This window comes from Notamacropus eugenii, chromosome 4 (genome assembly GCF_028372415.1).
Source record: "Notamacropus eugenii isolate mMacEug1 chromosome 4, mMacEug1.pri_v2, whole genome shotgun sequence".
NCBI classification, from domain to species: Eukaryota; Metazoa; Chordata; class Mammalia; order Diprotodontia; family Macropodidae; genus Notamacropus; species Notamacropus eugenii.
Genome location: NC_092875.1, coordinates 355,342,276 through 355,358,196, shown reverse-complemented (window position 1 = coordinate 355,358,196; position 15,921 = coordinate 355,342,276). Strand labels below are relative to the sequence as shown.

Sequence of the window (15,921 nt, the reverse complement as noted above, 5' to 3'; positions counted from 1 at the left end):
TAGTGAAAATGTATTTAATAGGAATGTATGTGTAGAATCTATATAAAACTGTATGCCATCTCGGGGAGGAAGGGGGGAGATGGGGGGAGGTAGGGAGAAAAAAAATTTAAGTTATATGATAGTGATTGTAGAACACTGAAAATAAATAAAATTAATATTAAAGAAAAAAGAAAAGGCCAGTTTTCAGAAAAACTTGGAAATACTTGTACAAATTGATGCAAAATGAAATAAGCAGAACCAGGAAAACATCAGATACAGTATCAGCAACATTATGTGATGATCAGCTATGAATGATTCAGCTCTTCTTTGAGATCCAAGGACTAGGGAAGGAAAATGGCATCCACACCCAGAAAAGAAATTGATGAATTCTGAATGCAGATCAAAGCATACTTTTTTCATGTACTTTATTCTTTTTTGTGAGTTTTCTTTCCTTCTGATCCATTTCTACTTTCACAGCTGTGACTATTATGGAAATATGTTTTACATGGTAGCACATACATAACCTATATTGAATTGCCTACCATTTTAGGAAGAGGGGAGGTGAGGGAGGAAGGAAGAAAAAATAATTTTAACTCAAAATCTTGCAACAAAAGAAGTATTCTAAAGTTGTCTTAACATGTTACTGGGAAAAATAAAAATACTATTAAGAAAAATGTCAAAATTAGTAAACACTGAGTCTTAACTGAGCATTGATGACTGAGTGATTGAGTGAGATGATTGATGAAAGTGATCATATTACTGTGGGCAAAGTTAAGTGTCTTCAAGATGATCTACAGAGGTGGAAATAAAAGGAAACAGGATCAATAGAAAAGAACTACGGTTTTTCACTGTGTCAGAGTTCGGATATGTGGACAAAAATTCTGCTGCAGAAGTCAACCCCAAAATCAAAGCTAACCCAAAAATTGAATTTTGAAAATACCAAGGGAAATAATTCCAATGAGATAGGAAAAACCACCTTTTCTAAGAGAATTGACATTGATGCAGAGGGATCTCACTAATCAACTTACAATTTAAAAAGAAATGTATAGAATATGGAAAGAGAGATAGTTAAGGAAGAACATGTAAAAATGTGACCATATAGAACAACATACAATGTGGTCAGGCAGCTAAGTGGTGCAGTGAATAGATCCTCAACTTGCAATTGGGAAGGCTCATATTCATGAGTTCAAATGCAACCTCAAATACTTACTACTTGCGGGACCCTGGGCAAGTCACTTCACCCTATTTTCCTCAGTTTCTCATCTGTAAAACAAGCTAGAATGGGAAATGACAAACCACGCCAATCTATTTGGCAAGAAAACTCCAAATGGGATCATGAAGAGTTAAACACAACTGTAATGACTGAAAAACAACAACAACAAAAAAAAAAGTCAGTATTTATTAAAGCTCAAAATAAGCTTAGCTTGATGAGGGATGCTAGAGATAATGAAAATATTTTTAAAAGCTAAACAAGGAAAAAAGTTACAAGCACAGAAGTGATTGAATCTCTCTTTGGGTGAATAAGACAATAATAACTGACAAGAGAGAGGAGGGAGACTGTAATTCTCATGTAAGAGAATGACATTTGTATTCCAAATGATGGAACAAAAGCACCAACAAGGAACTGATGCCCAAGATAAATCGAAATGGTAAGAAAGTGTCTAGTTGCACATGGTGAATTGAAATCATGTGTCCTAGATGCACTGCATATTCTACTGCTGAAAGAATTGGCATAGGCAATTGCTGAACCACTGTCAGCAATATATGAAAAATCTTGGAAAATATGAAAGGTACCACAAGGTTATAGAACGGAAAACTATATCACAATTTTAACTCCCGAGGTGGAAGAAAATAGGGTCTGCATTTTGGGCCAGTATGGTTGACTTTCTTGAATGGAAAAATTTCAGAATGGATTAAATTAATTAAGGGCATTACCAAAGAGCATCTAGAAAGGGGAGCAGTGATTACAAAGCATTATCAGGGCTTAAGTGAAAAGTGATTTGGCCAAACTAGTCTTATATTCTTTACGAAAAGCATAATTAACCTGATAGATGAGAGGAATGCTTTAGATACAAGTATCCCATACTATTTTTATGGAAAAGATAAAGAGATGTGGACTAGATTCAATGTGGTAGATTCAGAACTGGAAGAAGTATATGAAGTAATTAAGTGAAACAGGAAAATGATAAATGTTGATGGAAATATGAGAAAATCGAAACTCGAATGCGTTGCTGATGGAGTTATGAATCAATCCAACCATTCTGGAGGGCAATTTAGACCATGCACAAAGGGTTATGAAATTGTGCATGTCTGTTGATCCAGCAATACCACTAGTAGGTCTGTATTTCAGAGGAATCATAGAAATGGGAAAAGTGCCAACATGTACAAAAATATTTATACAACTGGAAATTGACGGGATGCCCATTCATTGGGGAATGTCTGAACAAGTTGTGGCATATGAATATAATGGAATACTACTGTTCCATAAGAAATGATGAGCAGGCAGACTACAGAAAAACCTGGAAAGATTTACAGGAACTGAGCAGAACCAGTAGAACACTGTACACAATAACAGTAACACTGTGAGATGATTAACCTTGATAGTCTTAGCTCTTCTCAGCAATGCAATGATCTAAGTGAATTCCAAAAGACTCGTGATGGAAAATTCTATCGATATCCAGAGAAAGAACTGTGGAGTCTGAATGCAGATTTAAATATGCAATTTTCTCTTTTATTTTTATTTTTTTTTGTTTTTTTTCTTTCTCATGGTTTTCCTCTTTTGCTATGATTCTTCTTTCACAATATAACTAATGTGGCAATATCTTTAATATGATTGTACACCTATAACCTACATCAGATTGCATGCTGTCTTGAGGAAGGGGAAGGAACGAGAGGGAAAAATTAGAACTCTAACTCTTATAAAATGAATGTTAAAAAACAAATTATTTTTTTAAAAAATATAATGAACCAATCCACCAAAAAAAAAGAAAAGAAATAAAAAGAGTCAGCTTCGCAAAAGGTCTCTAAGGTAATGTCCCAAGCATCAGCGGTTGGCCTTAAGGTTCTTAACATTTTCATAAACAAGTTATTCAAAGACATAAGTGGTATAATACACTCATCAAATTTGCAGATGACACAAACTGGGAAAGATAGCTAATGAACTGGATAACAGAGTCAGTATACAGAAAGATCTTGATAGGCTGAAGAGCATATAGTTTAATGGAAAGAATGCTGACTTTGGAATGAGAAAACATGTATTCAAATTTCAGCTCAGCCACTGATGATCCAAGTTTCTCTGCACAAGTTATTTAATTTCTTTAATTCCAGTTTCTTCATCTGTAAAATTATAGGATTAGACTAGCTAAACTTGAAGGTACTAAATTGGTAAATAATTTATGAAATTATGAAATAAGGCAAACATGCCTGTTTCTTTGGTTACTCACTGGGAAAATCCACTATGACAGTGCGGAGTAAGGCTTCAAACACACTTCAATAATGCATTGAGAGAAAAGGGGTAAACAGCACAGAAAGTACAGATAAGTGGTACAAGATGGGTTACAGAGGTAGAGAACATGGGGACAGGGATTGAGCTGTGGAAGAAGGAAGCAGCATGGAGAAGAGAATGGGACTGGGGAGAGGGACAGGAAGTATCTGACTTAATCACAGTTGGGAACACTGGGTATCATAGACCCAGATTGAAATGGAAGAGTGATTGGCGGGGAGGAATTCAGCAATCTCATTTCATAGGGTTTCATGGGGGACAGACCAACTCTTGTTTATGCCACTTTCGGGATACATCATTTCAAAGTTGTCAGCCAAATGTGAAAGTTAACATATCTACAACACCTCAAAGTTATCATTGCCATTGTGAGTCCTGCTGATCTTACTACAGATGTCTGGTGCTTATCTGAGGTTTAAAATTCAGAGGACCAAAAGGTTCTAATGCCAAGGTCTAGATGGCTTCTCCTGATTCAGTACACACTCTCAGGATATGATCTTTAGTTAATATGTGTTACAATTTTCAAATTACTCCCCTTTGATCTTTGAGAAGGTCTGTACATGACCTCTAGATTCCCCTTTGCAATTTTAATTCCAGCTATTGTTACTTTATACTGGCTACTCATAAACTTACTTTACTGATGAGAAGGGGGATAGTAAGGAGGACCAAAACAAGATACAATTTTTAACACACATACCTTCCAGCTTGTGGTTTTATAAGCTTTGGGCAGAATCTAATAAGTTGAAATCCAGTAGAGTTGAATATAAAATATTACACTTGCTTTAAAAAACACAAATTTATAAACATAGGATAGGAGCAGCAGAATTCACACCCAAAGTTCACATAGCAGCTTGTCTGAAAAAAAACACCTTGGGTTTTAAAGGATTTCAGTCTTAATTTGAATTAGCACTATTACATGAAGTCAAAAGCAAAAACTTCATACAGCCTTAGACTGCACTGAGACATAGTTTTAAGAATAAGAGAATGCTAATCTTTTGTAATATAATCTAATCAGAATATAGAATGCTAGAATATCATGTTGAATCCTGAATGCCACAATATAAAAAGAACTTTGATAAGCTGGAGTGTGTACATAGAAAAGCCTTGAATATATGTCATTTGGAGATCAATGGAAGGAACAGGGGAAGTTTAACCTCAAGAAGAGAAGACTTACACCTATCACATTGGCTAACATGACAAAACAAGAAAATCATATATGCTGGAGAAGATGTAGGAAAGTTGGAACACTAATTCATTGTTGGCAGAATTGTGAGCTCATCAAACCATTCTGGAGAGCAATTTGGAACTATGCCCAAAGGGCTATAAAATATGCATACCCTTTGATCCAGCAATACCACTACTAGGTCTGTATTCCAAAGAGATGATAAAAATGGGCATAAGACCCACATGTACAAAAATATTCATAGTAGTTCTTTTTGTGATGGACAAAAACTGGAAACTGAGGGCATGCCCATCAATTGAGGAATGGATGAACAAGCTGTGACATGTGAATATAATGGAATACTATTTTGCGGTAAGAAATGATGAACAAGTGAACTTCAGAAAAACCTGGAAAGCCTTATATGAATTGATGCTGAGTGAGGTTAGCAGAACCAGGAGAACACTGTACATAGTGACAGCCACAGTGTGTGGTAACTAATTTTGATAGACTTAGCTTTTCAGCAGTGCAAGGTCCTAAAACAAAGCCAAGGGACTCATGATGGAATATGCCATCCACATCCAAAGAAAGAACTCTGGAATCTGAATGCATACTGAAGCAGTCTTTTTGTTCTGTTTTGTTTTTCTTTCTCATGGCTCCTCCAATTCATTCTAATTCGTCTATGAAACAGGACTAAAATAAAAATGTTTAATAAGAATGTATATATAGAGCCTATATCAGATTACATACCTTCTTGGAGAGGAGGGCAAGGAGGAAGGAGAAGACAATTTAAAACTTATAGAAGTGAGTGCTGAAAATGAAAAATAAGTAAATTAACTTTAAAAAAAGAAGACATGGGGTAAGAGTGGAGCATGATAGCAACCTTCAAATATTTAAAGTGCATTTACGTAGAAAGCTTGTTCTGTTTGGTCCCAAAGGAAAGAACCAGGGTAAAATGAGTGACAGTTGCATGAAGTGTTTGAGGCTATATCCGGGAATAGTTCCCAAAAATTAGAGATACCTAAAAGTAGAAGGGGCTGTCTTTCTCAAGAGCTGATGATCCCTTTCTTGGATGTCCTTAAGCATAGCCTTAGCAATTACTTGTCAGGTATGTTATACTGAAGATTCCTTTTGGATATGGGGTCAATTGTATGTCGATCAAAGACATTTCACTTCTCCCTTCTGCAGCTGGAGGATTCTGTACTCAATGACGGTAAGAGATTTATTCTGGCAGAAAGGGCTTTGTTGGCTCCATCTGAGACCTCTGCAAAACTGTAGGAGAAATAAGTAGTGCTGAAACCCCAAGATTACTGAGAAAGTGCAAGAGGTTGTCTTTTAACAGTGCTAATTTAGTATAGATAGATGAGACTTGACATTGATTTAGGTGTCGGGGGTAGGGAGAGAGTTCCATTAAAGTGGATTTCTTTTCTAAGAGATGTTGTTTCCTTTGTTTTAATCTTTCACTACAGCTTTCCTTCTCCAATTTTGTGAAGTAAATGCTCGCCAGCAGAATTCAGTTTCAGTATAGCATTGCAGAAACGTCCCAAATTTCTGATCAGAGATTTTAAACCAAAAGACTGAAAAAAGTCCCTTACAGTCTATAAGGATTCTTTATGATAATAGAGGAACAGCTACATGGCTCAGTGGATAGAGTGCTGACCCAGGAGTCAGGAGGACCTAAGTTCAAACCTAGCCTCAGACACTTATTAGCTATGTGACCCTGAGCAAGTCACTTAATCATTTGCCTCATTTCCTCATAAGCAAAATTAACTACAGGAGGAAATATCAAATCACTCCAGTATGTTTGCCAAGAAAATCTCAAAAAGGGTCAGAGTCAGACATGACTAAGCAACAGGAGGCAGTCCCTGACACAGCAATTATATACATTATTATGTGAAGGGTGGCAGTGAACCCTTGCCATAAATTTTCATCACCCCCTCCCAGCTTTCTGCTTTCCTTTTAATCTTGGTTGCATCAGTTTTGTTTGTGCAAACACTTTTAATTTAATATTTAAGACAATCATAATCTCTATTCTTAGACCAGAAAAGAATCTTGAAGCAGACTCTTTTTTTAAAATAGGTTTTATTAATGTCCTTGGTTTTTCCATTACTTGGATTTCTCCTTATATTTTGCCTCTTCTTTACTCACCCTGAAAATCATCTGTTATAAAAAGAATTTGAAAAAAAAATAAGCAAAGTTAATCAATAATATTGAAAAAAAAATACCTGATCTTTCAGATATTCCACACGCATGAACGCATTACTTCTGCAAAGGAAAAAGGTGTTATCTCACATATTTTCATGACCAAGGTTCCGTGATCTCTTTTTGAAAAATAATTTGGCAGTATTAATTTTCAATTATCTTATAGTTATTATTCTTTCAAATTACTTTGTTACACTCCTTGTTTATATTGCTTTCCTAGCTCTGATTACTTCACTTTCCATTAGTTTATGTAAGTTTTTCTACAGTTCTTTATATTCAATATAGTCTTTATTTCTTGCCATGTAGTGCTATTCCATTATATTCTTGACCCACAATATGTTTAGTCACCCAACAAGGCGATAAAGGGCTTTTGCTCAAACAAAATTAATGCATCTAGGATAAGAAGAGAAATGTTCAATCTGGTTTCAGGATCCAAGACACAGAAAATTAATAGAAAAATAAAAATCAGAAGTCATTCCACAATAAAGTAGTAGTCAAAAGGAATGAGTAAATAGTTCTCAAAAGAAGAATTTTTTTTCTTTTTAATAATAATCCTTTTATTTTTTTTTAATTTATTTATTTGACATTCATTTTAACAAATTTTTGGGTTCCAAATTTTCTCCCCTTTTGTCCTCTCCCCCCCAAACACCGAGCATTGTAATTGCCCCTATCACCAATCTGCTCTCTCTTCTATCATCCCTCTCTGCCCTTGCCTCCATCTTCTCTTTTGTCCTGTAGGGCCAGATAACTTTCTATACCCTTTTACCTGTATTTCATATTTCCTAGTGGCAAGAACATTACTCGACAGTTGCTCCTAACACTTTGAGTTCCAACTTCTTTACCTCCCTCCCTCCCCACCCCTTCCCTTTGGAAGGCAAGCAATTCAATATAGGCCAAATCTGTGTAGTTTTGCAAATGACTTCCATAATAGTTGTGTTGTATAAGACTGACTATATTTCCCTCCATCCTATCCTGTCCCCCATTGCTTCTATTCTCTTTTGATCCTGTCCCTCCCCATGAGTGTCAACCTCAAATTGCTCCCTCCTCCCCATGCCCTCCCTTCCATCATCCCCCCCACCCTGCTTATCCCCTTACCCCCCACTTTCCTGTATTGTAAGATAGCTTTTCATACCAAAATGAGCATGCATTTTATTCCTTCCTTTAGTGGGATGTGATGAAAGTAAACTTCATGTTTTTCTCTCACCTCCCCTCTTTATCCCTCCACTAATGAGTCTTTTGCTTGCCTCTTTTATGAGAGATAATTTGCCTCATTCCATTGCTCCCTTTCTCCTCCCAATATATTTCTCTCTCACTGCTTGATTTCATTTTTTTAAGATATGATCTCATCCTCTTCAATTCACTCTGTGCACTCTGTCTCTATGTGTGTGTGTGTGTGTGTGTGTGTGTGTGCATGTGTGTGTGTGTAATCCCACCCAGTACCCAGATACTGAAACGTTTCAAGAGTTACAAATATTGTCTCTCCATGTAGGAATGTAAACAGTTCAACTTTAGTAAGTCCTTTATGACTTCTCTTTGCTGTTCACCTTTTCATGCTTCTCTTCATTCTTGTGTTTGAAAGTCAAATTTTCTTTTCAGCTCTGGTCTTTTCATCAAGAATGCTGGAAAGTCCTCAATTTCATTGAAAGACCATTTTTTCCCCTGAAGTACTATACTCAGTTTTGCTGGGTTGGTGATTCTTGGTTTTAGTCCTAGTTCCTTTGACTTCTGGAATATCCTATTCCATGCCCTTCGATCCCTTAATGTAGAAGCTGCTAGATCTTGTGTTATCCTGATTGTATTTCCATAATACTTGAATTGTTTCTTTCTAGTTGCTTGCAATATTTTCTCCTTGACCTGGGAACTCTGGAATTTGGCCACAATGTTCCTAGGAGTTTCTCTTTTTGGATCTCTTTCAGGTGATGTTCTGTGGATTCCTTGAATTTTTATTTTGCCCTCTGGTTCTAAAATCTCAGAGCAGTTTTCCTTGATAACTTCATGAAAGATGATGTCTAGGCTCTTTTTTTGATCATGGCTTTCAGGTAGTCCCATAATTTTTAAATTGTCTCTCCTGGATCTATTTTCCAGGTCAGTTGTCTTTCCAGTGAGATATTTCACATTGTCTTCCATTTTTCCATTCTTCTGGCTTTGTTCTGTGATTTCTTGGTTTCTCATAAAGTCCTTAGCCTCCATCTGTGCCATTCTAATTTTGAAAGAACTATTTTCTTCAGTGAGCTTTTGGACCTCCTTTTCCATTTGGCTAATTCTGCTTTTGAAAGCATTCTTCTCCTCATTGGCTTTTTGAACCTCTTTTGCCAATTCAGTTAGCCTGTTTTTCAAGGTGTTATTTTCTTCAGCATTTTTTTGGGTCTCCTTTAGCAGGGTGCTGACCTGCTGTTCATGCTTTGACTGCATATCTCTCATTTCTCTTCCCAGCTTTTCCTCCACCTCTCTAAGTTGATTTTCAAAATCCTTTTTGAGCTCTTCCATGGTCTGAGCCCACAGAATATTTAGTCTGGATGTTTGGGATACAGAGGCCTTGACTTCTATATCTTTGCCTGATGGTAAGCATTGTTCTTCCTCATCAGAAGGGAAGGGAGGAGATGCCTGTTCACCAAGAAAGTAACCTTCTATAGTCTTATTTCTTTTCCCTTTTCTGGGCATTTTCCCAGCCAGTGACTTGACCTCTGAATATCCTCCTCACACCCACCTCACCTCCGGATCCTCCCAGCCAGAGCTTGGGGTCTGAGATTCAAATGCTGATTCCCAGCCTCAGGGCTTTTGGCGGTGGCAGGGCTTCTATTCAGTGTGAGATTAAGTTCAGGTACTCAGGTCACGGCAGGGCCGCCTCTTGGGCTCAGTTCCTTCAGGGGGTTTATGCAGAGACCTTCAACAATGGATCCAGGCTCCTGCCTGCTTGGGGAGCCCTGGTCTGCCGCTGCATCAGCTACTGCCTCCCTTGGGGGCCTAAGTTATGGGGGTACCCCACTCCCCTCTCGACCTGCCAAGAAGACCCTCTCACTGACCCCCGTCACCTGTGGGTGGAGGAACCCACACAGCTGCTGGAGATCCCGTCCCTGAAGCCCGCTCAGATCTGCTCCTCTCTGTGCCGCGGCCTCGGCAGGGCTGGGCTGGGCTCTGCGTCCACAGTGCGAAGGACCTTTTGCGAGAGGTTTGCAGGTCCCTCTGGAACAGAAATCTCCTTTGCTCCACTGTGCTGTGGCTTCTACTACTCCAGAATTCGCTGTGAGTTTCTTTTTACCGATGTTCTATGGGTTGTGGGTTCAGAGCTATGTGTATATGCATCTTTCTATTCCGCCTTCTTCGCTCCACCCCATAATAATCCCAAGAAGAATTTTTTAAAAAGTCATATAAAAGAATGAGTTGGAAGAGTGTTTAAAGCACATCTATTCCAAAGCCCTCATTTTAATGATGAGGAAAATGAGGTCTAGGGAGATTAAGGGACTTATTTAAGTTCACATACTTTGAAAGCACCAGAGCTTGCTTTTGAACTCAAGTCCTCTGAGTCCAAATTCATTCTCAAATTCTCAACTATATAGAGAACTGAATCAAATGTATTAAAATACAGAATAAAATAAAAAACCTATTTATAAATGGTCATAGAATATGAATATAATAAGAATATAAATAGGCAATTTTCAGATGAAGAAATCAATATTATCTATAATCATATAAAAAAGTGCTTTAAATTGCTATTGAGTGGTGAAATACAAATTAAATTAATGTGTGAGGTACCTCCTAATTCCTATCATATAAGTTAATATGACAGAAAAGGAAAATGATAAATGTTGGAGGAGATGTGAGAAAATTGGAACACTGATGCACCATTGGTGGATCTGAGTACTAATCCAATTATTCTGGGGAGCATTTTGAACTATGGCCAAAGGGCTATAAAACTGCCAATCCTTTAATCCAGCAACACCACTACTAGGTATGTGTCAAAAAGAGACCTAAAGGGAAAATGACTTATTTGTACAAAAATACTTATAACAACTCTTTTCTATAGTGACAAAGAACTAGAAATTGAGTGGATGTCCACCATTTGGGGAAGGTCTTAACAAGCTGTGGTAAACAATTTCAACAGAATGTTACTGTGCTATGAGAAGTGATGGGTAGGATGATTTCAGATAAACCTGTAAAGACTTCTATGAACTAATGCAAAGTGAAGTGAGCAGAACCAGAGCATTGTACTTAGTAGCAGCAATGTTATACTCAATCAATTGTAAATGATTAGGTCTTAGCAACACTATGATCTAAGACAATTCCAAAGGACCCATGATGAAAAATGCTATTTACCTCCAGAGAAAGAACTGGTGGTGTCTGAATTCATATCAAAGCATATTTTTTCATTTTTCCCATTTTGCTTGGTCTTTGCTTTCTTTCATAACATGACAAGTATGGAAATATATTTTGCATGATTACAGATGTATAACCTCAATCAAATCATTTGCTATCTCAGATGGGAGAAAAGGAGACAACTTGGAACACAATAATTAAAAAAATTAATGTTAAAATTTACATGTTATTTGGGGGAAATATTATTTTAAAACAATTTAGAATTATCTACAATGTGCTTTTGACTTTCCTTGGAAACACAATGTAAGCTAGTACAAAAAGTTTGGGTGTATTCACTTTGGTGAAGTGAATATAAGAGTTTTAATCTAGTCTTTCTTATTATCTCTTACTTAATTTTTCTGTATTTCATTTTCTTGTTTTATAAAACATAAATTATAAATACCTCCTCCATCTACATTACAAAGGCATTTTATAGATCATAATATAACCAGTATGAAGGTCTTTGAGCTTTTCTTTAAAAAAAAACAAAAAAGCAGGCTATACTGGAAAAATCAATATATTGGGAAGAGCCAAGATGGCAGAGTAGAAAGGCAGACCTTTAGAAGCTCCCCCACATAACCCATAAAATACCTGTAAAAAATGACTCTGCTAAACAAATGCTAGAGAAGCAGAAGCCACAAAATGACAGAGTGAAGGAGATTTCCAGACCAGAACAGCCTGGAAGGTTGAGAGGAAGCAGCCCAGCATGGGCCATGCAGTGTGGCAGGACAGGACCCTGAATAGGCTTCAGGGAGCCACTAGAAGCAGCAGTGCCCAGATTGCTCAACCCACAAATGCCACAGATAGCTTCAAAGGTCAGTGGGAGGGTTCTTTCACCCAGGATAGGGGAGTGTGGTCTGGACTGCCATCAGTAGTCACTGCAGTGGCAGTGGCAGCATCCATTTTGGAGGCCCTCCACCCAAAGCCCCTGGGGGAATTGAGCAGCTCATCTGAATCTCAGTTTTGAGCATGGCCCTGGGGTGAGGAGGAAGAGCACTGGCCAGGTGGATCTGGAGGTGGTTGTGCAAAGGGAACCTACTACTCACAGATTCTGGGCAGAAAAGTTTTGGTTGCTCCCAGACCAGTGTGCAGGCCAGGAGAGGAGTTAACTCCTCTCCCTAGATTAAGCCACCTTGGAGAAACTGAGAACTTACAGGTCCCCAGAGTATACTCTCCTCTTGACAAGGAACTCAAAAGTCAAGTAACTGGATGAGAAAATGCCTAAAAAAGGGAAAAAAACTAAGACTATATAAGGTTACTTTCCTTATGAACAGGCATGTTCTTCCATCCTTTTAGATGAGGAAGAACAATGTATACCCCAAGAGGCCTCTGCATCTAAAACCTCAAAAATAAATATACAATGGTCTCAGGCCATGGAAGAGCTCAAAAAGGATTTTGAAAATCAAGTAAGAGAAGTGGAGAAAAAATTGGGAAGAGAAATGAGAGCAATGCAAAAAAAATCATGAAAAGCAAGTCAACTGCTTGGTAAAGGAGACCCAAAAAATGCTGAAGAAAATAACACCTTTAAAAATAGGCTAACTGTTGGAAAAAAAAGAGGTTCAAAAAGCCAATGAAGAGAGGAAGACTCTAAAAAGCAGAACTAACCAAATGGAAAAGGAGATTCAAAAGCTCAAAGAATAAAATAGTTCTTTCAAAATTATAATGGAGCAGATGGAAGCTAATGACCTTGTGAGAAACCAAGAAATTACAAAACAAAACCAAAAGAATGAAAAAATAGAAGATAATGTGAAATATCTCACTGGAAAAATAACTGACCTGGAAAATAGATCCAGGAGAGACAATTTAAAAATTATGGGACTACCTGAAAGTCATGATCAAAAAAGAGCCTAGACATTATCTTTCATGAAATTATCAAGGAAAAATGCCCAGATATTCTAGAACCAGAGGGTAAAATAAATATTGAAAGAATCCACTGATCACCTCCTGAAAGAGATCCAAAAGAGAAACTCCTAGGAATACTGTAGACAAATTCCAGAGTTCCCAGGTCAAGAAGAAAATATTGCAAGCAGCTAGGAAGAAACAGTTCAAGTATTGTGGAAATACAATCAGGATAACACAAGATCTAGCAGCTTCAACATTAAGGGATCAAAGGGCATGGAATATGATATTCCAGAAGTCAAAGGAACTAGGATTAAAACCAAGAATCAACTACACAGCAAAGCTGACTATAGTATTTTGGGGGGAAAATGGTCATTCAATGAAATAGAGGACTTTCAAGCATTCTTGATGAAAAGACCAGAGCTAAATAGAAAATTTGACTTTCAAACACAAGAATCAAGAGACACATGAAAAAGTAAACAGGAAAGAGAAATCATAAGGGATTTTCTAAAATTGAACTGTTTACATTCCTACATGGAAAGATAATATTTGTAACTCCTGAGATTTTTCTCAGTATTTGGGTAGTTGGAGAGATTATACACACACACAGAAACACACACACACCATATATGTATATGTATGTATGTATGTATGTATGTGTATAGAGAGAGAGAGAGAGAGAGAGAGCACAGAGTGAGTTAAATAAGAAGGGATGATATCTAAAAAAATAAAATTAAAGGGTGAAAGAGGAATATATTGGGGAGAGAAAGGGAGAAATGAAATGGGGCAAATTATCTCTCATAAAAGAGGCAAGAGAAAGCTTTTTCAATGGAGAAGGAAAGGGAGGAGGTGAGTGGGAAAAAGTGAAGCTTACTCTCTTCACATTTGGTTTAAGGAGTGAATAACATGCTCACTCACTTTGGTATCAAAATCTATCTTACACTACAGGAAAATAGAGGAGAAGGGAAAAAGAAAAGAGGGCAAATAGGAGGTGGGAATAATTAGAAGTAAACACTTTTGAGAAGGGACGAGGTCAAAAGAGAGAACAGAGTAAATGCAGGGCAGGATAGGATGCAGGGAAATATAGTTAGTCTAATACAACATGACTATATGAAAACCTTTTGCAAAACTACACATATATAGCCTATATTGAATTGCTAGACTTCTCAGTGGGGATGGGTAGAGAGAGAGAAAGGGAGAGAAGTTGGAACTCAAAGTTTTAGGAACAAATGTTGAGAATTGTTTTTACATGCATAAATAAGAAATACAGGTAATGGGGTATAGAAATCTATCTTGCCCTACAAGAAAGGAGAAAAGACAGGGATAAGGGAAGGTAGGGGTGTGATAGAAGGGAGGGCATATTGAGGGAAGGGGTAATCAAAACACAAGGTGTTATGGGATGGGGGGAGGGGAGAGATGAGGAGAAAATTTGGAACTCAAAATTGTGTGGAAATGAATGTTGAAAAGTAAAGATAAATAAGTATTAAAAAAAAGAAAAATCAAGATATTAGTAACATTATCAACCTAGAGTATTCTACCAATCTTCTCCTCTTATCGGCAGCAAGATGGTACAGTGGTTAGACTGCTGGGCCTGGAGTCAGAAAGGACTCCCTGAGTTTAGAGATGGCCTTAGAAATTTCCTACCTGTGTGACTGTGGACAAGTTACTTATCCTCTGTCTCCATTTTTCTCATTTGTAAAATGGAGATAATAACACCACTTCCAAAGGATGTTATAAGGACCAAATAATACAATATTTATAAAATACAGTGCCAGGTAGATATTAGCTACATATTAAAATGCTTATTCTTTCCTTCCTTCTTTTTAGGCTCCATCAAGACACAAAGCTGACCTTGTGCTGTCAATGTACTATCATTATGTGCTCTTGTCAGTCCAATGAAGCTGTAAAACATTTTAATGGGATCCTGCAGAGCTAAGTTTGAAGAAGTTCAAAATCAGAATGTTGGCCACCAAGAGAAGGCTCCCTTTTTTTCCGTACACTGTAATTCATGAAATCATCTAGTAAGGCATGATAGAGTTGAATTCTGCATTGGTAAAAAAGCAATACACCTTGTACACAGATCTTTTGAGGTATTGAACTATGCCTAACTGAATAATGCCTAACCCAACAGTGTGTTAACACAGCTGTTTAAATGATACAGTTTGATAGTAGTCTTGTGAAAATAAGCCACAATCTTATTGTAAAACTCTAATTTCATACATGTGATTATTCTTTTCCATATCTTATCACAAATTCACCACAAGGGGTCTAACAGAGGTGCACTGGTAAAGGTTTAACTTTACCAGGTAAAGGGTTAACTTTTGTAAGAGGGAAAATTGTACTCACAATATAGTTTCAAATTAAATTTCCATTATTAACATTTTCCATCACTTTCTTCTGTCTGGCCAGGCAACAAAACAACAAAAAAGCCATGATTTGTAGCATTGTCAATTTCCAAGGTGTAGGGGCAGCTAGGTGGCACAGTGGAGAGAGTGTTGAGTCTGGAATGAAGAAGACTTAAGTTGAAATTTGGCTTCAGTTGCTCACTAGCTATATGACCCAAGGTAAATCATTTAATCTATGGTTGTTTCAGTTTTCTCATCCGTAACATCAGAATTGTAACAGAACTCACTCCCATTGTTGCTATGAGGATCACATGAGATAACATTTGTAAAAACACTTAGCCCAGTGCCTTAAACATAGTATGTGCTACATAAATGTTAGTTATCATCATTATCAATATATTTAAGTCCTCACATGGAAAATTTAACAATAGGTTCTTGCCAACTGATATAAACTGCCTCTGGCACAACACTGCTACTCAGCATGCCAGGGTTCTTCATTTTTTTGCTTAAATCACAAGGATACCAATGAAACATATACACTTGTC

The 15,921-nt window shown here is 37.2% G+C and overlaps 2 long non-coding RNA genes across 3 annotated transcripts in view; one reads left to right on the top strand and one right to left on the bottom strand.

Annotated features, from left to right (window-relative positions):
* The window catches only part of LOC140498507 (uncharacterized), a 42,357-nt gene that overhangs the window by 12,577 nt on the left and 13,859 nt on the right, over nt 1-15,921 (top strand). Inside the window, exon 4 of one of the 2 annotated variants that reach the window (XR_011965116.1) lies at nt 14,859-15,392. The exons of the other annotated variant lie outside the window; for it this stretch is intronic. This is a non-coding gene — a long non-coding RNA (uncharacterized lncRNA). Of the gene's footprint in view, nt 1-14,858; nt 15,393-15,921 lie in introns of those variants that run through there. 2 annotated transcript variants of the gene reach the window in all.
* Nucleotides 6,727-15,921, bottom strand: part of LOC140498508 (uncharacterized) — a 63,673-nt gene continuing 54,478 nt past the window's right edge. Inside the window, exons 2-3 of the long non-coding RNA XR_011965117.1 lie at nt 15,378-15,532; nt 6,727-6,797 (exon numbers count right to left, since the gene is read on the bottom strand). This is a non-coding gene — a long non-coding RNA (uncharacterized lncRNA). The remainder of the gene's footprint in view (nt 6,798-15,377; nt 15,533-15,921) is intronic.